This window comes from Equus quagga, chromosome 3 (assembly GCF_021613505.1).
Source record: "Equus quagga isolate Etosha38 chromosome 3, UCLA_HA_Equagga_1.0, whole genome shotgun sequence".
Classification (NCBI taxonomy): domain Eukaryota; kingdom Metazoa; phylum Chordata; class Mammalia; order Perissodactyla; family Equidae; genus Equus; species Equus quagga.
This window is the reverse complement of record NC_060269.1, coordinates 8,708,191-8,735,858: the sequence shown is the minus strand read 5'-3', so window position 1 is coordinate 8,735,858 and position 27,668 is coordinate 8,708,191. Positions and strand designations below refer to the sequence as shown.

Genomic DNA, 27,668 nt, shown 5'->3' with positions numbered 1-27,668 from the left:
ATGCTCTGCTTCGGAGGCCCTGGGTTCGGATCCTGGGGGCGGACATGGCACCACTCATTAGGCCATGTTGAATTGGCGTCCCACATGCCACATCTAGAAGGACCCACAACTAAAATATACAACTATGTACTGGGGGGATTGGGGAAGAAAAAAAAGCAGGCAAAATAAAAAAGAAGATTGGCAACAGTTGTTAGCTCAGGTGCCAATCTTTAAAAAAAAAATGCTTATCAAAGAGATGGTAGAAAAAAATTTCTAAGAGCTCTTCAGTGTTCATATATGCAGATTGCTGTCACGTTAAACTCAATTTATTTAAAATCAAACAAAACAAACCTTGAAAGAAATAAAGGAACAGTGTGCCAATGTTTATGCTTCTCGCACTGTTACATTTTTATCAGTCTCTAACTTTAGAATCATCTGTGATGCTCACATCTCTTCAGATCCTGCATTGAACTAATCCGCATCCTTCTTCCGCATCTGACGGTTATTCATTACACTTTGTTTCCATCTCTGGCTCTGACTGCAGACCCTTGTTTTGCAGATCCTTGATTGTGGACTGATGCCCTAACAGCTTTTCCTGTCTAAACAAGCCTGCCCACCTCTGCTGGACTGGTTTTCCTGAAAATCTACTTTCAATACCTCATTTTTGCCCCAAAACTATAAAAATATAAATAAATGTTTCTTGTTAAATACTCTTAAACAATTTTAAAAAGAAACCCAAAACTGACAAACTGTATTTGCAACATGTTTGAGTGATTACTATTTAATTTAGCTACTACATAACGGATGCTAGCAACTGAGTAAGCAAAAGACCAAGTCTCCAAAGAAACATGGGAAAACATCAAATGGTAATTCACAAATAAAAAATATAAACAAAAAGTACACACAAAAAAATTCCTAAAGTTGATAATAATAAAAGTGCAAATTAAAATACAACTCATTACCTTTATGCACTACCCAGAGAGGGGTCCATGCAGCGTTGTTCTGGGTTCCTGTCATGACTTAAATGGAAACTTTCACAGCGTCTGGAGCCCCTGATGTCCTGCAAATGGAGGAGGAGGAAGTCCTCAAATTCCTTGCAGCAGGAACTCACTTAGGTGGCACCAACTTTGACTTCCAAATGGAACGATACATCTATAAAAGGGAAAATGATGACATCTACATCATACATCTGAAAAGAACCTGGGAGAAGCTTCAGCTGGCAGCTTGTGCCATTGAAAACCCAGCTGGTATCAGTAACATATGCTCCAGGAATACTGGCCAGTGAGTTGTGCTGAAGGTTGATGCGCCACTGGAGCCACTCCTATTGCTTGTCACTTCACTCCTGGGAACTTTACCAACCAGATCCAGGTGGCCTTTAGGGAGCCATAACTTCCAGTGGTTAATGATCCCAGGGCTGACCACCAGCCTTTCACAGAGGCATCTCATGTTGACCTGCCTACCATTTCTCTGTGTAACACAGACTCTGCTCAGCGCTATGTGGACATTGCCATCTCCTGCTACTCTAAGGGAACTCACTCAGTGGGTCTGACGTAAATGCTGGCCTGGGAAGCTCTGTACATGCATGACACCGTCTTCCATGAACACCCATCCAAGGTCATGCCTGGTCTCTACCTCTACAGGCATCCTGAAGAGATTGCAAAGGAAGAGTAGGCTGCTGCTGAAGAGGCTGTGCCAAAGGAGGAATTTCAGATGAATGGACTGCTCCAGTTCTCAAATTTACTGCTACTCAATCCAAAGTCGCAGGCTGGTCTGAATGTGTGCAGGTGCCCTCTGCGCCTATCCAGCAGTTCCCTTCTGAAGACTGGAGCACTCAGTCTGCCACCAAAGACTGGTCTGCAGCTCCCACTGCTCAGGCCACTGAATGGGTAGGAGCAGCCATGGAGTGGTCCTAAGCTGTTCTTCCACAGACGCTTAGCCAGAAAATGGGAATAAGGGTGATGGAAAATAAATGGTTTCTAAAAAAAAAAATTACAGCTCATTATTAATTGACTCTCAGGTTGGTCAAGATTAAGGAAGAATGATAATATCCATTATCAGTGAAGGAGTGGGGAAACAGAGCCTCTCACAAGCACTATTGGACTGAATGTCAACTGATGCAAACTTTCCAGAGAAAGATTCCATATATATTTGTAAAATTGAAAAACGTATATGCTCTTTGATCTAGGATTTTCACTTTTAGAAATTTTTCCTAAGAAATAATCATGCATTTGCCCAAAGATTTATCTATAAAAATGCTTGCTGAAAAACATTTATGACTGAAAAACAAAATATTAGAGAAAAATAAATAAGAAGCTAGTTAAAAAAGTTGTATAATCTGCATATGGTAGAACACCAGACGCAATCATCACAATGGTGCAGTAGAATATACTGTAGACTGGGCAACATATTCAAAATACAGTGTTAGGTAACAAAACAAATTAACAGCTAAACAGCTATAGAGAACGCTGAGGACCAGCCTAACCCCACAGATCCCAAACATGGTAGCCCATTCTGCTGTCATTTCTCCCTACTTCCCTCCCGCTCCCCCTCTCTCTCCCAGCCCCTGCCTCCCTCCACCCCCACTGATCTGGGTTATTGAAGGAACACAACTCACTTAGTCTGGAGGCTCCAGCAAGGAGGACAGACACCCTGGCTGCATAACAGTTCTTCAGGATTTGGTTCCATTGCTTTCTCAACATGCAGCTTCAGGGAAGACATATCCAATGTCAACCAGATAAGCCAAATGCCAAACCAATCCAGATGATTAATGGAGTGACAGATGTGGGAGTTAGGTTTTACTCATATTCAACAGAAGCAGTTATGTTTAAGGATAGCATATTTTCTTCTTGTTGTTCAAATGGAAGTATTTATTTTTATAAATGTTTTCTCCAGCCAGTTTATCTCTAATTGCACTTAAACAGAAAAAAATCTGTATTAATCTTGTGCCAAGTTAGAAGAATAACCAGTAGCTTCCATTTCTCGTTTTAGGATGTTATTACCATTAAATTATATTCTCTTGGTATGAAAATATTTTTTAAAAAAATTCCAAACACATAAGCAAGCAACAGCCTGTCAACATATATGTATAAACACAAACATGACCAATACACACACGTTAGGCAAAACAGGAATGATATTTCTGGGTGGCTTAATGGCAGCAGGTTTTGCAAGAATGACAGTTCCCAGAACATGATCAATCTTCCTTTCTCACACAGGATAACCTTTCATTTCATGGTTTCACAATATTAAAAAACAACATCCTGATTTACCTGATTAAAACCAGAGAGAAAAGGACAATGTTTATGGGGAGCAACAACTTACAAAAAGCACCCTGGGGGCCCCACACTGACCAGTTGGAGGCCCCAGTTTCAAAGTCTGACCCATCAGGCATGGGAACAAGTTGTCAAATCTTTGCCTATGTAGATATATCAAGGATTTACATGAAGCTTTTAAAATGTGTGTTCCCCTGTCTGGGTTTAATGTACTCTAAGGATGCTTAGTTTGAGGGAGAAGTGCTCTTTCTGAATCACATGTAGGATGCCATTTCCAGATTCAATGAAATGGTTGTCCTCTTCTGTGTCTTCACTTCAGGTGACCAGCTGAACCAGGAAGTGTTCTCCTCTCTTGCCAGTGGTTTCTCAGCCTCCTGTTGCTTCTTCTGCTGTTCGGATCTTTTAACTACGAATGTCAATTGTTTGCTGCCAACTATGGTATCTGATACACTCAATGTCCCATTTTTTAGCTTCAAGTTTCAAATGATCTTCAAGGGTTTCATTCATCAGCTTCTGCTTTGTGTGAGAACCTTGGAAGCTTCTGAGTTCTGCTGCTTTGATCTCAGAAAAGCGGGCCTGAGGACCGGCTGCTGGTCCTCCTTGAGTCGTCTCTGCTGCTTCACATTTTCCTCCTGGTGGAGAAGTCTGTGCTGTTTCCCGATCTCTTCAGCTCAGACCTTTTCATCATCTGAACCCTCAGAAATTTCTGCATCACTTGGTTTTCCTTCCAGTCCTCCTCTCCATCTTTTTTCATGAAGTGTTATTGCTCTAAGTCTTTGTTTCTTCTTCCTTTTTTCACTGATTTTTCGAACAGGTAGATTTAAAAGCCGAAATTCTTTACTCTCTTCATCTGCTTGGAAGCCAGGGTTCTCAAACAACCTTAAATCTATCATCGGTGAGAATATTAGGAAGACTTTTAATTTTCTTTTTCAATGTAGATTTTTGCTTCTCTTCCTCTTCTTCAATTAAATTAAGAGCCAGGTCTTTGTTAACTTTTGGCAACTACTTTAATTGGACTCCCTGTGCACGTGTTTCTTCTATCTTCTGTCGGATCTTATCTTTCCTATATTCTTCATAAGCAAGTGGATTTACCGTCAATTTCACCTCATGATAGAGTCTTATATCCATGAAAAATCCATGCAGATATGCCTTTTGAAAAGGTGATCCAATGAGATGTGTGAGCCCTAGGTTTTCAACGTCTTTCTTGGTGACAAATTTGTAATCATTGTAAACCGTGCTTTCTGGATTCTCTTCTAATTCTTCTGTCAAGTTTTCTAAGAAGGAACACCACCTGGGAGCAGGACCCAAAACTAGATTACTGTTTATTATAAAAGGATATATAACTCAAGAATAGCCAGATGAAAGAGATTCATAGGGCATGGTATGGTGAAAGGGCTCGGAGCTTCCATGCCCTTTCCTAGCGTGCCACTCCCCGAATCGCCACTTGTTCACCAACCCAGAAGCTCCAAGATAACGCATTTTCATGAACCAAAACATGAAACATAAATGTCATATATAAAAGTATACTGATGGGGACAGTGAAACAGCATATTTTAAACTGAAGTTGCCTCTGATAATCTGACATATGATTGGCTTAGAGACATCTTCAGAAAGTGGGCGAAAAATTGCTTTTTTTCTTATGTTCATTACCATCCCCAGGCTTTCAGAGACAACAAGAAAAATCAGGATAAGAAATTCTTAGGAATTTGAGGACATCATGACAAAAAAAAATCAACAATAAATTATTTTTTAAAAGAAGCAAATGTATCAACATTTTCAAAACGGAACCACAGACTGAAAAACGATGTGACTTTTTAAAATGCTTACTATATGCTAGCTACCTTCTTATATATTACTTCTTAAAGCCACACATCTATTCCATAGGATACATATAGAAAAGAGTTTAGCAGAAATACTAAAGGAAATCAAATATCTCTTAGAATCTCTGGGAGAGCTGGAGGAGAGCCAGACTTGGATGCTACACGGTCAGGAATAGCATAGGAATGAAAAACTCCAAAATAGACCTTAGACATGGAAGTTATTCTGAGGGAAAAAAAAGCATAAGAGAAATTATTATTAATGGCATCATGAGAAACTGTAAGTGCGATAGAAAACATATTCAATATCTTCTTTCAACTTTCACATGATTGATCTTCATCCAATTTCATGGCCATTGTAGGCACCCCAAAGCAATATGTGTCCTTCAAACTTGCTGACATTAATTTTAGTTCTAATGATGCTTAAGCAAATTTAACAAATTACCAGACACTCAGCAAAGTGATTAAGTTGTCAGTTAACAAGGTAAGGTAGTTTATCACAATTATTCATGTCCTCCCCAGCCTTGTCATGCTTCCCCATTGGCAGGAAATAGATCCTCAAGCCCTGTTGACATTGGCTTAGTCGTACAAATTGCTTGGTGAATGGAATGTGGGTAGATGTGATATATACCTGTTAAAGTAGAAGCTTTAAATGCCTTTTATGTGTCGGCTCTGTCCCGCCTGAGCAGTTGTCCTCTGCCATGAGAACATCATGTCTCAGACGGTGGGTCCTCCCAGAAGGGATCCAGGAGTGAGGGAACTCATGGAGCTGGGCTGAGCCCAGAGGAGCCTAGTAGAGATCAGCCTTCAAGTTACATCCACAACAGTAAAACAAGGGTATTGTGGAAAGCCGCTGCAATTTTGACTTTGCTGCCATTAGCACAAGTTGGCTAATATACAAGTAAACACAATTTTTTTTAAAGTAGGGTCAAATTTAGAAATTACTAAAATTTAAAAGGAAAATCCGTAAGATTAAATTAAGGTTGAATTCATTTTGCTTCCAGACACCTTCCCTAGTAATTTATTTCTCCCAGTGGAAAGACTTTATTGTGAAAGAAGTATATTCCACAGGGGCCCTGGACTGATAAAATAGAGTGAGTAGTGTGTATATCACTTTTTACGTAATATATGAACACCTTTAGAAAATTTCCTGAGTTGCATGTTATAATTTTTTATTAATTATAATCAGTTTTAGGTAAAAATACAAATACAATTGAATGTAGAATTCAGAAGTGATGATAATTAGCATGAATTTGCTTTAAAATAATGGTAGAATTTCTATGAACTAAACCTTATTATTGCTGGGCATACTTAAGTATAAGGTAAAGGGTTTTTTTCTCCTAAAATATTAACCCTCAGATAAGAGGGTCGAGTTACTTTATATCCAAGGTCTTACTTATTGCTGGTCCTCTCTCTCTTTACTAAATCTATTAAAGTTTGACTAATCAAGTACTGTTTGAGGTAGAAGACAGACTAGTCTGAAACCACGTGTGTCAATGCTTGTAGTAAGTGATTGACTAAATTGATGAGAAAGCAAGAAAAAACTTTAATGCAGATTATTCTCACGGGCATGACTCCACTGTTCAAGTGCGTGACTGTAAACAAGCTTTTAAAGTTTACTTAAAAAGCAAAGCAGGAAGTGGTTACATTGGGAAGATCATGAAATCATGAATGCATGTACATAGGATATAAATATAAAGAACAAATGTACTAATGTTTTGTGATTGTCTACTCTCAGGATAAATTTTCCAGTGAGAACATGGTATACAGACCCAAAACATGTTTTATCTCAAAAAATGTGGACCAACAAACTAATGTGCTCTTGACAAATGCATCAGAGGATTCAACAAGCAACTCTGATGGTGATGAGACTACTTTGGAAGATGCATATGGAGAGCTTGAATAAAAGATTGTCAGGAAATGTGAAAAGCGTATTTCTATATTAATAAAGTAATTATGTGATCATATGTGATTTTGAATATATTTTTATAACATTTAGAAGTTATAAATTAAATATTAGAAGTTGATATTTTATAATTTTATATGTAATTAAATGTTAATATGGTATGGTTAGTAAAAAAAAAAACAAACCCTCATTTTGGATCTTCTCCTTGGGAAAATTGGAGATGGCTTTATATTTTGGTTAACTCATAGTAGGAATGTGTAGTATCTAACTCTATTCTCAACCATTTTTCTTTAATATTTACTAACTACTATTAACGTCTCATTCGTTTCCCCACCTAAGATCAGTTTGCTCATTCACTGATCAATTAACAAGCCTAGAATGTAATTTACAACAGGAAATGTCTGTGTCTCCTAACTCTAGAAGCCTAAAGATTCAATAGAAAGGCAGAATTTAATCATTCTAACATGCGTGATTATTTTTCTTTTGATTAAGAAGCAGCAGCTAGAATTCCAAGAGCCAAAGGGCAAGCTGTCACCTCAGGCTCAGGTCAACGCTTTGCTAATTTAGGACATTGCTGAGCCCAGTTAAACAAGTAATGATTCTACTGCTGTCATTGGTGAAAGGGCACAGTTAAATTGGTTTCCTTCACCACGTTTTAAACTGAATCTTCATTAAAACCACAAAGGTGCATTTCTTTGAAAATGGCAAAAAATAAAGAAAAAAAAGACTGTGCAGTCCCGTTTGGGGAATTATTTTTCCCCCAAAGTTCCAAAATTATAGGTTGACTTTTACTAATAAGTGAGGACATACAAATAGAAGATACTTTCCCATTGACTTGTGAGTGGATTAATATGAACCCATGTGGGTTAATCCTTCCAGAATAATGGCTAATAGGACTTTCAAAGTTATATCAGGAACTTACACCTGTGTCCTCTCCAGCAAAGCGTGGTCAGAAACAAGGTAATCCAGTGATTCCCTCGGAGCCTATCTGTGAAAACTCAACTTTGACCACTTCAGCTTAGCTTGGTCCAGTATTTTATTTTAAAGAATCAGTATTCTTTAAAAGAATTTGTAGTTTTGGACAATTTAATGTAAAAATATTCTTAAAATTGGCTATGTTTGTAAATTTGATCAGCTCCTACTCCAGCTCTGATTTCTTTTCCTGAATAACAGATTCCTGTGCCAGATGAGTCATCTCCTCGCTAATCGTTTGTTTCTTTACATCTGTGGAAGATGTGCCACATGTGCTGATAAGTGTGCTCGGGAACTCTTTGAGGTGTGGGCTCTGGTCGTGCTCACAGAGGAGAATCTCAGGCTGCACCCCAGACCTCTGGGATCAAAATCCTCATTGTTAAGAGTGGCCCCAGGGGACTGGCTTGTGCTTTAGTTTGCGGAACACTCCTTTGGGGATGTCTTTGTAGCTCCTCCGTGAGTTCTCAGCCCAGCTTTACATCAGAATCACTTGGGGGAACTTTCAGAATGCCCAGTTTTGATGCCAAGCCCACACACCTGACGACATCAGAATCGTGGGAGGTGGTCCAGGCCTCAGTAGATTTTAAAGATCCCCGGATGACTCCACCGTGCAATCAAGGTTAAAACCCTTTAGCACGAATCAGAATCACCTGGTGGGGATTCTTAACACAGATTCTAGCCCCCAAATGCTCAGAATTTCTGATTTAGTAGGTAAAGGGTGGGCCTAAGATGTTGTATCTTGAACAAGTTCCAAATTGCTACAGCTGCTCCGGTGGCCGTGCTTTGAGAAATGCAACCTTGGAGGATGTGACTCAAAGGTGGAAATTTCAAAAATCATTGCCTATGGAAAAATGTTACTCCATTTCCAGCCTATCTCCTGCTATTACCTTGTAAATAAATTGGTTAACTCAATATTGATGAGCCATCTGACATCCTCAACTTTGCTCTGAAACCTGTGTCTCTGCCCTACTTCAGAAACCCAAGCACAGAGCCACAACATGGATTTTTTTCAGCACCCAGAACAGTTCCACTTGAAACAAGTCAAACAATACTAGATACATACACTTAAACACAACATAAGAACCCTTGACAACATGCTCCTCTTTCTAGAGTTTTCATCTCACTAACTTACGTCACCATTGACCTCATCTATCTAATCGATTATGTCCCAGAGTCATCTCCGATTCTTTTTTCTCTTTTACCTTGAATTCAGTATGCCAACAAGTCCTGCACACCATCTCCTTGTAACATGCTTAACCACGTCTCCTCCTTTCCCTGTTGACCAGAGCAATCAGCTCAGTCTCTGTCTCCTCACTGATGGTCTTATCTCTCCCCATCCTCATCCAGTCAGGCTTTGACTGAATTTCTAAAATACCAACTTGCTTGTTACACATAAATTTTGTTCCCATAATGAAAAAGTGCCAATATTTCTCCACTATCCATAAAATAAAGTCCAAAATATATATGGCATTCAGAGTACTTTCACAATCTTCTCCCCCAGTCCACCTTTCCAGTCTCTCTCTCACAACCCTCCTTCATAATTCCGCTGAATTTCTAAATCCACTGAATTTCCCATGATTCCATAAGCATGCTATTTACTTCTCTTCTTGTATAAACATATACATATATCTGCACATCCATGTACACGTATAGTTGTATCTACACCTAACTATACAACTGGAATATATAATACACATTGTATGTAGTTCTGTCACAGGTAGCTAGAAAATCTCTCTCTTCACTATTCTTCTTTTAAAATCCAACACAGTCTTCAAGACTCAAATCTCAAATTCCCTCAAATGCAGTCTTCCTCAATGCCCTGAAGTAGAATGAAAAACTCATTCAATTTTACCATTTAACATTTTCCTCTTGTTAGTTCTACATCGATATATCTTTATTTACTCATAATAATATCCTCTACAGCATTTAGCAGTATCTGGCTTTCAATGGAAATCCCTGAATTTATTATTATTTAAATGGCAGAATTATTATCAGATAATAATTCTCCATCCCTCAGGATTGTTATTATGCCCCACTTCAAAAATATACAAAAGTGGTAGAATCAGGGAAAATTCTCTTTCCAGTGTAGGTGGGGAATTCTTTTCCATTAGGAGTTCATACGGATTAGACAATCCTGATAATGTCACTAGCAGATACTGCTATATTTCTATAAAGGAATAAGTTCCATGTCATCTATCAGGATTCTGAAGCCATATTTTGTGCTATTTGTATTATGACAAAAGAGTTGGCGTAAGAAAATGATGGGGAAGAGTTCCTTTCTCATTAGACAACAGCTATATTCCTATGATGAATATAAAATAATAAATAATATAATAAAATATAATAAAAATACAATAATCTTTTTAATATGAAATACAAAATAATACAAAATTTTTAACATGAAAATAATAAAAATACAATTTATCTTTTTTTGTCAGTTTCAAATACAGCTCTTTCAAATACTTTTTCATATCAATTTTGAAATTAAGGGAGAAAATTTTCCTATTTTTCCAGCTCAGCAAACTGAGACATAGGGAAACTAAATAATTTCCATGTTAGATAATTAGTGATAATATTAAGATATAACTAGTAGTCTGCTTCTTAATACATCAGAAGACTTTACAGTCAATAGCTGCTTTCCATTTCAGTTATGTTTCTAGTCGAGATCAGGCTGAGAAAGTAAGTGATTTGAGAGGTTTGATATGCCAGTGAAATCCAGAACCAGCAGACGCAACTACGGAACTAAACTACAATCAACTTAATAGAAATATATTAAACTAGCAAAAATTACCTAGTAATTTAAAAATTTCTAATAGCAATTTAGCAATTCAATTATCTAAGTGTTTAGTAATTACTAAACAGTAATTTATCAAATATATTACAAGAAAAATACGTGAAACTTGCTTCTTAAAATGATCATTTCTTCTACTCCATAGTTGAATGTCAGCATGAGTCAGAGTAAGAAAAAAACACTTTAGTTCAGAAGTTACTTAGCTGATATTGTGATATAATCACATAAATTAACTCAGAAACAACCAAATTATGCAAAATTTAGGTGAGAGGTCAGAATATGAAACATATATAAACAGCTTCATAAAGTTTATTATATTCTTCCCTGCCTTAATAATGAAAATACACTAAATGTGATTAAGCCTTTACTTGTTAACTCAGAGTAATTATTTTACATCAATTATAGACTGCAACATGGAAACATCTCTTCTCCCCTCCCCCAATCCTTGACTTAACGTTATGTATAAGGCATATCTTGCTTTTTTTTTTTTTTTTTTTTTTTTACCAAAAGTTCTGCCAGTCGGCTACGTTGTTCTAGTTGCTCACCGGTCTTCTCTCCATGATGTGTCACTTGTTACTGCTGTCCTACTATTTGTTTCTCTGTTATCCACAGCTTTTTTCTTTTCTTCAGTTGTAAGTTAGCAAGGATCTGAGGATTAGCAGGGGATTTCAGAAACCAAGCAGTAGAACTATCAGAAGACATTGTCAGATGCAGAGATCTGCTCTTTTCATTTTTGCTTGAGAAACTAGAGGAGGGAGAAAACCCGCAGAAGAACTGGATCCATCCCAGGGAAAGCTGGTCACAGTGGAGGTGGAACCACAAAGGGACCTGATTGGGCAGGGTCATCCTGTCCTGTCCACAGTCCATCCTGGACTGTTCTGAGTATCTCTGACAAAGGGAAATAAACATGACCGTGTGGGTTTGGGGGACCTGAGGGTTGCCCTAGTTAGGAAAGAAAATAGACTTGAGAGCCTGAGGACACTGAGTTTAGGAGTGAAGATGTAAAGAGTCACTCTTTCTGAGAAGGTGACACGAGGACTGCACTCCAGACGGAAACAAGGCTAGCAGGACAGTGAGCCCACGCAGGATATTTTCAAGGTCATAACCTCTTTTTTCTTGAATGTTACCATCCAGTCTTAAGCTTCCCGTCCATTCCTCAGACCACTACTCCAGATTAAAATTCCCTCTGGTTATCATGAGTCTGTACCCTTCTGTTCTTGGTGGGGCTATGGGAAATTATAGCAGAGGGCAGTAGAGAGAAGTAGGGCTTTCCCCAATGACAATAGGAGCATGATAATGGGAGGACAGTGATACCGGTGTTCTGGGGGTAATCACAGTGAAGTAAGCGATGGCCCCAGGCGGCACCCAGAGTGGCAGGCAGAAGAGGGCAGTGTGGAGCTGCAATTGCCACTTGGTTTGACTCTAGACGTGTGAAATATATCTTTTTTACTGCTAACTATATCACAGAAAGATGACTCTTAACAGGGGAGGTCACAAGTTACAACTTAAATTATAATAAATAGACTATACAACTACTGTTTATTCTATTAATTTTACTCATATTGTTTTCTTGATTTGTTCAAGATCACTTCAGAAGTCTGAGATTGCTGTAAAGTTTTTACTTTTTTACTCATCACTTTAGGGACCAATTTAGTAATATAAGATTGCCAAAGCCAGATAAAAGACAAAAATCTAGGGTGCTCTGGAAAGGAAGTGTCTGCTGCCTGGGATCCGCACAGTTAACCATGTACACACAAACACACAGACACACAAAAACTTCAGAAAGAAAGATATGCAGTCTGTGCTGTAAACCATCTCGCTATTTTTATAATATGCACATTTAGACATTTTCTGGTCTAAATTATCCTTATCCATTAAAGACATACATCATGCTCTTCCCAAGCGAATTGTCATAATAAATATTTCAATGTCTAAGGTGGGTTAAAGTACATTAGAAATACATTTTAAGATCATGTTATTTCTCTCCAGGAGCTTTTACAACCTATTAGGGAAGCCCAGCCTGGGTACTATTAATCATTACCTAGAAAGAGTGAAGGACCATAGTGAAATTGCAACACAGGGCTAGTTCTCGACTGGGAATCAGAAAATACAGTAAGAGTTTGAAATTAATTAGCCCCTAATTTCTGGTATTTCTGAGTAAATATCCTTCTGAACAAAAGTTCAAAATATCATGTCTCCGTTTTATGTCTATAACTGTGCTGTCTAATGTGAAAGCCACTAACCATATGTGGCCCTTTGAATATAAATTTAAATTAATTGCAATTAAGTAAAATTAAAATTTTCCTCCTTATTCAGACTAGCCACATTTCATTTGGTGAGTGGCTACCATATTGGATAGTGCAGATACAGAGCATTTCCATCTTCAGGAAGTTCTCATGAATAGCGTTGGTGTATAGTACGATTTTCCTTTTCTCTTTTTTTTCCTTTTACTCCACATTGCCCAGGTACACATTAAAGTGTAAGCCATTATTGCAACATTTAGGAATGGCATATCCCAATATTCTGGCTAGCTAAAATGGAAAACACTTTAGAGATACAAACATATCTTTTTTTTGTTTTCATTATCTTTCTTGGACTAAAGATACAATAAAGTTTAGATGCTTCCAGAGTTATTTGGTTCTCATGTAACCAGGTTATGACCACGCCCCTGAGAAAAGAAAATCCAGCTGCTTATTCTCCTCATAGGCTGGTTTATTATTTCTTGGATTCATCGAATCTTGGGGAATGGTAACATACAATTTGGGAAATGATACACAATTAAACAAAGTTGCGTTCCCCTCCCCTGCCAGGGAACAGGGGAGAATAGAGACCTACACTTGCTCATGGAAGCATCAAATAGTGCCATGAGTTAGAGATCCTGGCACTAAGTTCAGGCCTCCTCTGTGAATTGCCAATGGGTATTGAATTTAAATACTTCCCAGCTTCTCACCACATGGCCATCAGGACAAACGTAAGGTCTTTGTTGGTATTATTTCCTTTCTCTTCTCCAGATAATTGCATTTTTAAAATGTAATCAAGATTGGGAATTACTTTAATTGTTTTCAGAAGTCTAATTGACCCAAATATCACAACTTTAATGTCTCAAATAAAGAACGTAGGACTGTCATTGCATATATGTCATGCTGCACCCACTTTGAATACTGTGCTGTTAAGATTTGACATGTGGTTAATCTGGTTTGTATGAATGAGTTCCTTGTATGAGGTCAAGAACACAAAGGAACCCATCCATACAAATCACAGTTGCTGCTCCTGCTGATAGATTATGGGGGAGAAAAAAAAGGATCGCTTAAGGGAGCTACCTCAGAAACCCTGCCTCAAATTGACTCTCTCTTAGACTGCCCAATATATTCTCATCATTTCATGACAATGCTTGAGATGCTACCAGGTAGAACTTTATTGGGCAAAAAAAAACCTTTTCTGTTTTATAATAGGAAATCTTCTCAGCAGAGTAAAACTACCAGTACAATAAGCTTGTAAAAAGTACTTCAACCAGATTGTTCTTGTAGCAAGAGCTTGTCCTATCATCTGAACCTGGGAGCAAGGGGAGGGCCAAATGTAAAGAGTGGGAGTTACTCAGAAAGCTGACTTGCAGCCGGAATATTTTATTTATTCTCTGGTCCAGAGTGGGGAGGTTCAGTGGTATAACTTAGAAGAGGGAGACCAGGAGTTGCTATAGGATTGCTCTGTGCATGTAACAAAATACAATAAATCTGTGATTTAGCAGGCCCAGAGACCATAAGGTAGCTGGGGGAAATCAAGGAATATGGAGAAATAAATTCTCTTGATCCTCCATAACAGCCCCACATATACTAATATTAGTAAGCCCTTTAATTACTTACCCTGAAAAAAAAAGGAGAAATCTATTTATTGGGAAAAGAGCAGGCCCATCCCTATATTCCATATGCCATATGTATAAGGCCATCCCATATGCTGTATATTTAAACAGGAAAAATGATAAATTAGAATAACAAACTGTTAAATCAAATATTCCCGTTTAGACAAATATCTCCATAATTAAAAAATTAAAAATATGTGTAAAATTATTGTTTTTATATTGCTGAAAATTGGCACAAAAAATCAGACAAGTAAATCCACCATTATTGTCCACCTTTTGATTTTTTTATTGACAGTACAGCAATGTTTGAGTAATAAATAGAACATTAATAATTTATAAATAATTTCATATTTATCCCATAAAATTTATTTCTTGTCTTACATACAGCAAAATAACTATTCTGTAATAATCAAGAAATTCATGCAATTTTTTTGCCCCTGTGGCAGGCAAAATTCTAAGATGGCCCTCCAAGATTCCTAGTGCCTTGTGTACCAGGGGTTCCCAGTTATTGCATTCAACCAAACACTAATCTAGGTATTACTGTGAAGGGACTTTGCAAATATAACGAACATCCAAAATCAGTTGACCTTCAAATAGAAGATTGTTTGGCAGGCCTGATCTATTTACATATGCCCTTTGAAAGCAGAGCGCTGGTCAAAGAGAAAGTGGGAGACTCGAAGCATAAGAAGAATTCTTTGTTTCATTGCTGGCTTCTAGACACATGAGACCGTACGACAAGGAATGCAGGCCACCTCTGGAGCTGAGAGCAGCCCCGGCTGACAGCCAAGAAAGAAATGGGGGAGCTCAGTTCTATAGCCCCCATCAACACAATGAACTAGGATGCAGATTTTTCCCCAGGGCCTCCAGTTAAGAACTCAGTCTAGCCAACATCTTGATATCAGCCTTGTAATCCCCTGAGGGAGGGCCCAGACACGCTGTGCTGGACTTCTGTCTACAGAACTGAGTGCTAACATATGAGTGTTGAAGCCACTCAATTTGTGGCAATTTGTTGTGTATCAATAGAAAACTAATACACCTTCATTAAAAAGCTGTATTGATGAAATTGTTAGAAGAATGTGACTGAATGCTACTTCGTTTTTTAAATCTTGCTTTCACATTTTGTCATATAGAGACTAGAAGATCTGGTTGAGTTTGGTTTACTTGATACTGGGCTAATCATTGATAGCTGATAAAGATATTTCACAGGGCTATACAAATCTTGACTGAACTGACTAATTAACGATACTTATTTTTTAGTCTATCCATCCATTACACAAAGGTTTTTGCTGAAATTTAGGTGGCAAATTTTATCTTTCCTAATGTTAATCAGTTATCCGTGACACTAATCAGAAGCTATTATATTTTTGTATTTATAATAAATGTGTTCAAAGTTAACTAAAATTCTTTGTTTATGCAATTTTTAAACAGTTAGAAAATTCTCTTGCCAAGTTTTTACATTTTTAAATGTTATTTTAAAATTTGTGACATGTTTTCAGAAGCAAAATCATGTAACGTGAATATTTTCTAATATGCATATCCCTTTGATATCTCTACTTTTTGCTTGAAAAACATTTGCTTACTTGGTTTTTTTGTTTAAATTCACCTCCATTTGGAAGGGAAAGATTAAGTTTTTTTTTTTTTTAATTGGAAATACTGTCTTGGAATATATCAAGACAGTATCAGCCAGTGGTCATCACAGAAAAAGAAAAGAAATTTGGAACTCATCTTTTTTTGAAAATAAATCTGTTTGGTTCATCTTTAGTCCTTCACTATGAAACAACCAGTAAACTTCTATAAATGCTAGAGATTTTCCCAATCATCTACGTCTTCTTATGAAGTATGTACTATGCTTCTCTTTAAGAAAAGGAATCCACAAATCCTCTTAATTTGGCATATGTAAACTGTAATGTGTCCAAAAATGATGAAAGCAAATACATAAAAAGGAACATTTCGTGGAGATACGAATAGTCTTTTCAATAAATGATACTGGGTCTGCAATCAGGAAAATGCAAACCAAAATCACAGTTACATATTTCTGCATATCCACCAAAATGGTTAAAATTAAAGAAAATAATAATGAATTTCGGTGAGAACATGAAACAACTGAAACACTCAGGACCTGCTGGCAGAAGTGTGAATTGGAGCAATCACATGTCCTATACCCCAGTAATTCCATCTCTAGATATATACTCATCAGAAATGCATACATAAAAAGGCACATGCAAAAGTGTTTGGAGCAACATCATTTCTTAAAACCCCTAGCTGGAAGCATCATAAATTTCCATTAGCACTATAATAAATGAATAAATAATGACATATTTACACAATGGAATAATATGCAGTCACTGAAATGAACAAAGTACTTAGAACAACTTGAAAGAAATCTCACAAACATAATGTTGAGCAAAAAAATTAGACACAAATGCGTATGGACTGCATGATTCCATTTATGTAAAGTTCAAAAGCAGGCAAAACAGCTATGGTGATGGAAGTCAGAAGAGTGTTCAGCTTTGAGGAAGGCAGCTGAGGAGGCTGCTGAGCTGCTGGTGACAGGCTATTTATCAATCCAGGTGTGTTAACTTCACAAGCTGTATGCTTATGATTTGTGCACTTAACGTACGTTTCAACAAAGAGTTACTTTAAAAGAAGAAGGAGCAGAACACCACCACTGTTATCTCCCACTCTTCCCTCAATACTCCAAATACTAGACTTGGCAGGCAACCATCTGGACCAAATGAGGATTCCAGGTTCAATTGGGTGTCAAGAGAGCTTAATTTCTATTTTATATCCAAACATATATGTACATAAAACATATAAGCATTTCTTCTTCCACTCCAATGGATCCCATGGCACACTTCCTGGGAAGTGCACAGTCCACTGTGGGGACCATTGGTGCATGTGAGTGACCCGTGGAATCAAGCCTGCATACCACACTGGTCATGGGTTGGGGGACCATCTTCTCACTAAGTTCATCCCTCAGTTCTTGTTATCCCAAGTGCTCCTCTCTGATCCAGCTCCCTCAGGAGTGTTATATCCGAAGCGGAAGTCTACGTTTATTGACAACCATTTTATCACACTTACTGAGCACAGTTTTATAACAAGAGGAAGTGAAATATTCTTACAGGTTGTTTTTTATGTATTATTTCTTGTTATAAATAGAGAACTCCTATTAAGTATTTGTGTTTAATTGAATCTTTCTCCTCCACCTTAAATTTTCTGAATCACTAATGACCTACTCTGAAGACTGGGAACTCCATAATATTCCAAGTGCCGTAGTTCAGCTTTTACTCTGGGTTTATAAGGCGTTTATGACTGGCCTGAGAACCAGACTCCCATTTGCAACTTTGTTTATAAGGATGAATATGTTCCACGTTTCTAACTGACCCACAAATAAACCTTGTGGAATAAAATGAATTTGTAAATTAGGGACTTCTTTTGTAATTGAATTGTGGAAAATGTAAATAATAAAAATGTGGTTTTTGCTATTTAAATAAAATATATTTAAAATGTTTTAAAATACATCGCATTTAAAAAACACAACATCTTTAAAAACTATCACAGGAATGGCATAGGTAGAGCCCATCTTCTGCGATTAAGATAACTTAATTAATAGTCTTCAGTCTGGAATGGAGCTCACTAACAAAGTCAGGAACAGAATGGTGGACTAAAATTGACAATTTTTTCCCATCCTAGGATAGTATAAGTTCAATACAGAATTATAAGCAAATCTTCATTATTATAGTTGAATCGTTGTAGACTCAGTGAAATACTAAAATGAATAAAAAGTGTCCTTTTTAAAGTAGCAGTTAGAGATTCAAGCCAGGCAGATAACATTCTTTCTTCCTAATGTTTTATTTTACATAATTTAGTAGGCTTCCTTGACATTTAAAATCTCTTCAACCTCTTTAGTGAAAATAACTTAATGCACTTGTTTCAAGCAACGGCTTTGAAAAGCAGACCTTTATTCCAATCTCAACTCTACTACTTACTGTGGTTGACTTTGGACAAATTCTTTAGCCTCGCTGGGTGTCAGTCTCCCAATCTGTGAAATGGGGGTAAGGACTCATCCCTCACATGGCCATTGTCAGGATTAAATGAGATAGCCTGTTTAAAGCACTTGGCACAGTATCTGGCATATAGTAAGTGTTCAATAAACGGTATTCTTTGTAAATCTTTATATTTAGTGTGGGTTTAATGTTGTCATTTACTTTCGTTTGTGGTAAGGGAAAACAAAAGGTTAGCCTTGGGTCATGTGTTCTACTTATTGATATTTAAGTTACGTCATTGTGTTCAGCTGTAGAGAAATAAGAACCCTCCATACAAATGCAATGAAAATCTTAATTTCATTTAGAAAATTGGAGGAAGTGAAAGTTTGTTTAATAAATAGAAGTTGTTGTAAAACCAAGGTAACCCTCAGTTATGTCTTCCATGCAGACGATATAGCTAAATGCACCCTGGAGAAATCAGATGTACCCTTTTTTTTTTTACAAAAAGTTATTACACCTAGTTGTGAGGGGATAGCTCACAGGGGAGTCACTGATGTTGCTTCTTTTGCTTTTGTTGCTCTCTCTGAAATACATAACATATACACCTTAAAATCTGCACTATTAAGAGATTTCAGATAAAGAATGAAGAGGAAAAGGAAAGCATTTGTGCTTTAGCTCAGCTTGTAGATGAGAACCGAGGAGAAAAGAATGGAGGTGGGACATAGGGACAACCACATCCTGTAACTTTAAAAAGCCAGATGACAATTCGTAGAGAATCAGTTTAGGTTTTCAAACAGTGCCAAGAGTGATAGTTTCAACTTCAACAACGTGGACTGTTTTCTCAGGACTCTGGGTTTACTCCACATCTGGGTACCCCTGTATGTCTACTGTCCTTCTGGGCCACTCAGCTCTCCTGACCAGATGTTAATTCATTTCTCCACCCTCTTCCAAGACTTCTTCTGGCCAACACCACACCTCTCCGTACTCATTTACTTTCATTTCAATCAGCAGGACAGTCTTCAATCTCCTTGCTCATTGGAAAACAAAATAATTCCATGAGCTAACTTAATTTTCAAAGTTAGAAGGGTTCAAAGGCTTACTGAGGTAAAGTAAGCGGTAGAAACTGTGAAAGCAGAGGCTGGGTAGTTGACGAGGGATGACAGGATATGATGTTCTGGGAGTGATTTCTTTAGGAGCCACCTGTGGTTGCAGGGGAAGCCTTTTCAAATGTGTTAAAAGAGGTTTCTTCCTTTTTCCTGCATGACGTTATTGAAGTCGAGATGTTTGTTTGCAATACGCTTCTTAATGAAGTCGACCCAAGAAGAGCAATTTCTCATAATCAGATTAACACTCCATCATCTCTTTCCTTTTTTTCTTTTTTTTTTTGCTTTATCTCCCCAAACCTCCCCTGTACACAGTTGTATATCTTAGTTGCAGGTCCTTCTAGTTGTGGGATGTGGGACGCCACCTCAACGTGGCCTGACGAGCGGTGCCATGTCCGCGCCTAGGATCTGAACCCTGGGCCCCCGCAGCGGAGCGCCTGAACTTAACCACTCGGCCACGGAGCCGGCCCCCATCATCTCTTTCTTGAAATGTCTCAGAACCACGGAAAATGACTGGATCAGTGACAGTATTGGATAGTTTCCTGAATTCACCATTGTACTTATAACAAAAGGTTCATTTTGACAGCAAATGTGATAGTAAATACCTGTTTTCTCTTCTGCCCCATCCTCCTACCCCCACCCTCCTTTTTGTTTTTCACAATCAAAAATTTGGCAAAGATAAGCATTTTCCTCAATTTGAAGCCAATTCTTCAAGTCCAGTCATCCTGAAAATTTTCAACAGTGTCATTATTTCCAACTAGTTATGTTCCATACATCACACTTCTATCACATGTCAATCTGCAGATTACAGACATCACGGGGATGCTCCCAAATGTTTACAGATGAAAATGATTCTCTACGTAACCTGGTACAACCACAAAATACCATTTCCGTCTAGAGTGATTCTAGTGATGCTACTCAGTTAAATCAGAGATCAGGAAAGTGAATTCAGAGTGTGCTACGAGTGAGAAAAAGGGTCTCACATACCAAGGCACAATCACGAAATAATTATAGGAAACCATGCAGTATTCCTGTTTCCAATCGAAACCTTATACAGCTCTGCTCAGATTATCTCCTGATAAAGATGAGATGGAAAGGATATGGACATTTTCTTCATAATTGTAACCTTAAGAGATTTTTCCAAAAGCATTTTCTTATAGGCCTCAAATGAATTTGTGAATTATATTCATCAATTAGGTATATCAATATATGTCCCTTCCTTTGTGGTAAATAGTGGGGCACTCATAGCCTTTAGGAAACAATGAAATTTCGCTGGGCTATTCAAAATGAAGTTAGATTTATGTCCATCTGATCCAATAGATCTCTATGTTTACATTCCAGTAGTGTATGGTGATATTTATGTAAAGTGAGCCATAAAATGAGTCATTATGTATAACACGTTGAGATGCTTGCTTCTTTGAGCAGAGGATGAGTTACATATTTTCTCCGTAAGTCCAGATTTGTTCCTAGTTATAGCTAACCTGCTTTCTAAGACTTTTCCTGAAGGTAAATTATAGGCAGCTCTAAGACAAATGTATACATGCAAGCATGAATGAATGACACACTAGCAATTACTTATACTATTGTCTGTAGCTAAATAAGTATTGGCAATTTCATTGGACTATTAAGGGGAAAATATTTATATCAAGAAACAAGAGATGGTTCATTTCTCTCTGTATTGATTTTAGTTGTTGCTATAGGAGCAGGGCTTGCTCATAACTGTAGCAGGCAATTGGTGTCATTTATTCTATATGTGAAAGTATTTTTTACTGCTATTCTATATTTTAAAGATTTTTTTTACCCCCATCCTTAATCCATTTAAATCTATTTTCTAACCCTATTTCCAAAAAGAACTTTTCATTTAAAAAAGATCACGTTTCCATGTTCTTGGCCCTTTCTGACTTGATTATTTGTACAGAGATCCAGAAACTTGATATTTCTTTCTTAAATTTCTCTTCCTTTTCAGTAGCAAAGAAGCCTCAGATACATCCCCATAATTATTTTACCATGTTTCTTTTAAGAAAAATATTGGTATCCCTTTGCTACAAATATTCAATAGAACTTTGGACAGGATTTTCTGGTGATTCTAACACTGGGCTCTTTCAAATTTAAAAGAAAAATATTTTCCTTTAATTGCCCTCAGTTGGATTTTGTAGAGCTGACTATCTGACTTTGTGGAAATTTTCAGGTAAAATCCCATACATTTTCCGAAAGAGGGAACAATTTCTGTGATGGTGGGTTTGGCTTAGGAACTATTAGCTTACAAAGCAGCATATTCATTCATGTAAGCTTTTTTTAATATAAGGAGTTAGAGAAGCTAGTGAGCTGATGATTTCAAAGCAAAGCATAGGATTTTTCATTTTTTATTTCCTTATGAAGAAATTCTTAACCTTCATAATTTTTGGAGGTTAATTTTTACATTTTTGATACAGGATTTTCTTAAAAGCCGTGGAGCTCTTTTCATAAAGAAAACTCAGAAGTTAATTTTTATTTGAGTACTTTGAAGATATCTTGAATTAGGGGAATTCCTTGAATATGTATCTATTTAATTTTATTATTTTAATTGCATTGTAATATTTCTGAATTCTTTACTGGGCGTTCTTTTTTCTTTTGCCTTCCCAAGTGAACAGCAATCATTTGACAATGTCTTCTATGTTATTTCTATTTAATTCCTGCTCTGTACCTCTCTGTCGACTCACCATTTCTCCTTGTATGTTTAATAAGCATCCCCAACCTGATAAACCCAAATCTGAACTCTTTGATCCCCAATTTTACCCCTAAAGCTCAAGCCTCCTTTTCTATCTTAGTGAAAGGCTGCTACTTTCTTCCAGTTTTTGAGCAAAAACTCTCAGACTCATCTTTGACTTTCTGTCTCTCACCCCCCACTTTTAATCTATCAGCATATCCTATCAACTCACCTTTCAAAATCTATTCAGCATCTTACTACTTCTTACAGGCTCCATTGCTACAACTACACCCACGAGCAAATCTCTACCTTCCCTCACCTGGATTATCGCAAGTATCCTCAGTGGTCTTTTTACTTTCATCTTCGTGCAGCCATAGTTTATTCACAACACAGAACTGGAGTAATCCTTCTCAGTGGGCGATCCCATCACTCTCCTGTCCAGAACCATTCAATGCTCACCATCTCATGCACAGCAAAAGCCAGGGTCCCTCCCTGCAAAGGTTGGCCCATTCCTCCCTGATCTGCCCCCAACTCTGAGCTCACCTTCTGCTCTGGCTCCTCACTTACTTGACTCCACCCACTCTGGCCTCCTTACTGGGTCTCCAACAGGCCAAGTCTGCTCTGTCACAGGGTCTTTGCATTTTCTCTTCCCCTCTGTCTGTAATTCTCTACCCCAAATATCCACTGGCTCACTTCACTTCCTTTGGTTTCTTCTCAAATGTTATCTTCTCAGAGAGATCTTCCCTCACCAGCCTGTATAAGACAGCACCCCTCACCACCACCCGTCTCTAACCCCTTCTTCTTCTTTAGTTTTCTTTGGATTGCACTTATTGCTATCTGACATGCCAGGTATTTCTTAAGATTTGTTTGGAGTTTGTCTACCTCCACTAGCTGTAAACTCCACAAAAGAGGGCTTTGTTTTGTTCACCTTGTGTCCCAGTGACCAGCACACTGTGCGGTCTCAGCAGGTGTTGCTAGAAAGGACGTATGAACGAACTGTACAGTGCTCTGTGCAAGTAAACACCAGCTGGGCATTACAACATGCGTTTTGGGTTGAAATAGTCATGTAAAAAGTAAAGGCATTTGAACAGTTATTAACCACAGCTTAATTTGTCTTTAGAATAACCTCTTTTTCACAGAACATTTTAACACAGCTTGAGTACATATGGAATCATCAGACTCGGTTAAATAGTTCTTATTTTAATTTCTAAAGGAGAAAAGCACTCATCATTATTCTGCTAAAAGCTTTCTTTGTGTTTCCTGTCAGCATCACCATCAACTAGTATTTATTGTTCACCTGCCGTGTTTCAATCTTTGTCAGTATTATTACTCCAGTAGCTTGTTCTTTGTCTCTAGAGAAGAAGTGAAAATTGGAAGATTAAAAGATAAATAAAATGTATATGCTAATACAGGTAATGATCAGAATTATTGCCAAATGCTGTACTCAGAGCAGACCGAAATATTTCTTGGGAGCTGGTTCACCTACCAGCATGTCATTCCTCATGCTTTTAACAGTTCCTCATCATAATAACTTACTTCGTTCATTTCTTATTAGTATCCAGATGGTAAGAGTGTGGTTAAGAAATCAGTTGAACATTTAATTATTGATAAACTGGATGAGAATGCAGGGCCACACGTATAATGAAATGGTGAAGGAACTCTCTGCTTTATTTTTGACAGTAAAAGCACTGTTTTCTATTCGTTTTCATTTTTTTTTCTTGGTTTCTGCTGGGAGTCTGTTCTAGTTCCTAGCTTCCTCACACTTAATCCTTTAATCTCTTAGCAGCCTGACCACTCAAATATTTAATCTTATGTTAATAATCTGAAATTCAGAGATTTACATGAAGATTCACAAAAGATCCATGGTTTTTCTGTTTTTCATTTCCCAGTCTCTAGTTGTCCAAATTGGGCAAAATGGTTTCTGCAGTTAACACTATGCCCATAAGTTCCTGGTTTCCACTCAAGCTAAAAGCTGCTTAAAAAAAGGGGTCCACCATAATAACACTAAAGATAAAATAATGACCTAAAAATCTATTAGCAATAGCCATATAAGTTATTTATAACACAGCAACCGATAGCCCGGTTTAACTTTCTCTTTGCATTTTGCCTTAAAACTCTCTCTTCAACATTTGTGTTTAAATATTAAATCCAGGAATAAATTATTTATATTAAGTATAATAATTTTTAGGTTTCTATAAACTTTAGGTTTCCATAAAATTTTCTTATTAAAAGATGCACACATGAGAGAATATGCCAGTATAAGCAAAATATTCCTTTGCCTAAAATAAGACTTTTCTCACTTGGGTAAGCAAATACAAAATGTCTACTTTTTGTACTATAAGGACTTCAAATGCACGAGCACAGCTTTAATTCCCAAACACGGAAGACCACTTCACTTACTCCGTGTCTATGACCTGCATGGTATAAAGTAACATTGGCATTTGACATGTGAAAGGGTAGGCACCCTTCTTGAGGCATAATTACTTTTACCCATAACAGTCTAATTGAGTCTATAATTATTCATTTACAAATGAGATATTTTTTGGCCCATATACAAAATGATTTTTCAATGTCGGGCAATAGTTGACACTGTACTGTGTTCTTACTGGTGTTATAGGATGTGTTCAAAGCCAGAAACAAGTATAGTTACGATGCATTTGAGTCTCATGTGGCTTGAGGCAGTGATAGGAACACCCTTTCAGATACTGAGTACTTTCTAGTACTGCAGACTTGGCGTGTTTTTCTACCCTTAATCTCCCCTCAGATCATCAAATGCTAACAACTCCTATTCCTCCGGCTGAGCTGTGCATCACTTCACCAAAGGATTAATGACTCTTTTTAAAAAATGCTCTTTTGAGATAAGTCTAGGCTAGGGAAAAATATTTTACTAAACCTTCTCTGCCTTTGCACACGGTCAGGGGCCACTAGAGAACACGTCCCTGGGAGTCAGAACACTGGATTCGCATCAGCAAACCACTGGGATGAGTTTTAAACAAGTCAGGACCTTGACCTACAGGTCAATTTCATTACTTTTCCCATTCTGTAGGTGAAGAATGACCTGTTTCCATTAACAAATGGTGTTCTGAGATCTAATTCGAATTTGGAGTTAAATAAGAAAGTGTTTATGGCTAGTTATGAAACTCAGACTTAGTCATGGAAGCTCTAGGATGATGTGAAGGAAGGTGACCAAGGGGCCGGCCTGGTGGGGTAGTGGTTAAGTTCTCATGCTCCGCTTTGGTGGCCCTGGGTTCACAGGTTTGGATTCTGGGCACGGACCTAGCACCACTCATCAAGTCACACTGTGGTGGCATCCCACACAAAATAGAGGAAGACTGGCACAGATGTAGCTCAGTGACAATCTTCCTCAAGCAAAAAGAGGAAGTTTGGAAACAGATGTTAGCTCAGGGCCAGTCTTCTTCACAAAAAAAAAAGAAGAAGAAGAAGAAGAAGAAGAGAAGAAGAAAGGAAAAAAGAAAGGTGAACCAAGTGACCATTTCAGTTTCTATGAGAAGCTGTGTTTTACAGTGAAAAAAGCCAGAGCCTTGGAAATAGACAAGAAATTCAATGTCTAACCTTGAACATTTCGAAGCTCAGCATTTTCGTCACCTTGGACAAGCCATATATTCCCACCACTTTGTTACTACTCTCACTATTATGACTAGTACCAGCTATACTTTAAATAACTTGCCCAATCACAGAGATAAAGAAATTAACTTCTCGAAGTCTCAGGGTTTTGCTTGTTTTTCCACTGAAAAACAAGAATAATAAATCCTACTTTTTGTGGTGCTGTAAGAATTAGAGTTAATTTCTATGGAGATGTTGGTTGGCAATTAGCAAAACTTCAAAAATTGAGTACTCTTCTGTTGTTAACGGTTGGTATTAGGACACTTATGGATAATTCTTAAATCTGAACTTCCTGAATTTAGTCCACAGTTAATTGTAATAATGGCAGAAAGCATGAAATTTTTCTCACAATCTTAAAACTTTCTGAAAAAAATGCAAGTAACTCATCTAGAGTTTAAGGCTACTTCTGCTTGTAATCCAGTTTCCTAAAGATTATCAAATGTGGCCACTTGACTCTCAATATATACTTGTTGAATAAAATTTATTGACTCCATACAAACAAGCAAAAAGGCTGAAGACTTTTGACATCAGTTTTTCAGTGAACATATTTAATTTGTAAAGTTGTACTTGAAACTTGGATTTGTAAAATCTCCTGGAGAAGTGAAAGTGGTTTGGGAGAGAAGAATATATTGTTTATTGTGTACCTTTAATGTCCCAGGCAACTAAACGAAGGACTTGAGTAGCATCAAGGCTACTCAAGGGTTTTACTTTTTTCAACAACTGCACTAAGTGTACCGGGTGGAGCAGTCAGTCCATCCACAGGTGACAGGTGCATCACTGAACAGCTCTAGGGGACACATTCAGCTTGATGTCCTCTCCCATGACTTTATCTCAATCCACTTAAACAATTTATTTCCAATAACTTTCTATTATTAAACAATCACTCTTGTTTTCCTTCTCACCCTATCCCCAGGAGGTTAAACTTTAGTGGCATGGAAGTGTGTGTAGAGGGGAATGTTCTGGTTCCCAAATCGCTACCTCACACTCTCCCCAGTGTGCACCTTTCTAGAAAAGTTAGAGATGGATGGAAGGGGAGGGAGGCAGTCTCCTTGAATGACTTCCTATGACAAAACTATGCTTGGGGCCAGCCCAGTGGCCCAGTGGTTAATTTCGCACACTCCGCTTTGGTGGCCTGTGGTTCACCGGTTCGGATCCCGGGTGTGGACCTACGCACCACCTGGCAAGCCATGCTGTGACAGGCGTCCCACATATAAAGCAGAGGAAGATGGGCATGGATGTTAGCTCATGGCCAATCTTCCTCAGCAAAAAGAGGAGGATTGGTGATGTTAGCTCAGGGCTAATCTTCCTCAAAAAAAAAAAAAACACAAAAAAGCAACTATGGCCCTGTCTTTAATTGGCACAAACTCCTCAACTAGCTCATTTTTTGTGGGCTTGATATTGACACGTGAAGCCCTGTTGGTGAAAGGCGCACTCACATGCAGCTCACTTGGGCATTGGTGTAAGCCGTACATGTTCGTCCTTCTAGTGGCCTCATACTCCATTCCTGTGCAAAGTGCACGCTTTTGACCCACACTCCTATGGTCCCCTGTCAAACCATGGCTCCATGTATTAGCTAGCCTCTTGGTGAGTTCTCAGACCAGAGACACTTGTGGGATCAGACATTGAGATGACATTATCATCCTCTCTTTCTTCTCTCAGATTGGAAATCCCAGCAA

At 37.8% G+C, this 27,668-nt stretch overlaps 2 pseudogenes; one reads left to right on the top strand and one right to left on the bottom strand.

Annotated features, from left to right (window-relative positions):
• Window positions 1-1,003: 1,003 nt before the first annotated feature.
• On the top strand, window positions 1,004-1,892 carry LOC124237258 (40S ribosomal protein SA-like; annotated as a pseudogene).
• Window positions 1,893-3,531: 1,639 nt separating this feature from the next.
• On the bottom strand, window positions 3,532-27,464 carry LOC124237257 (nucleolar protein 10-like; annotated as a pseudogene).
• Window positions 27,465-27,668: the final 204 nt, after the last annotated feature.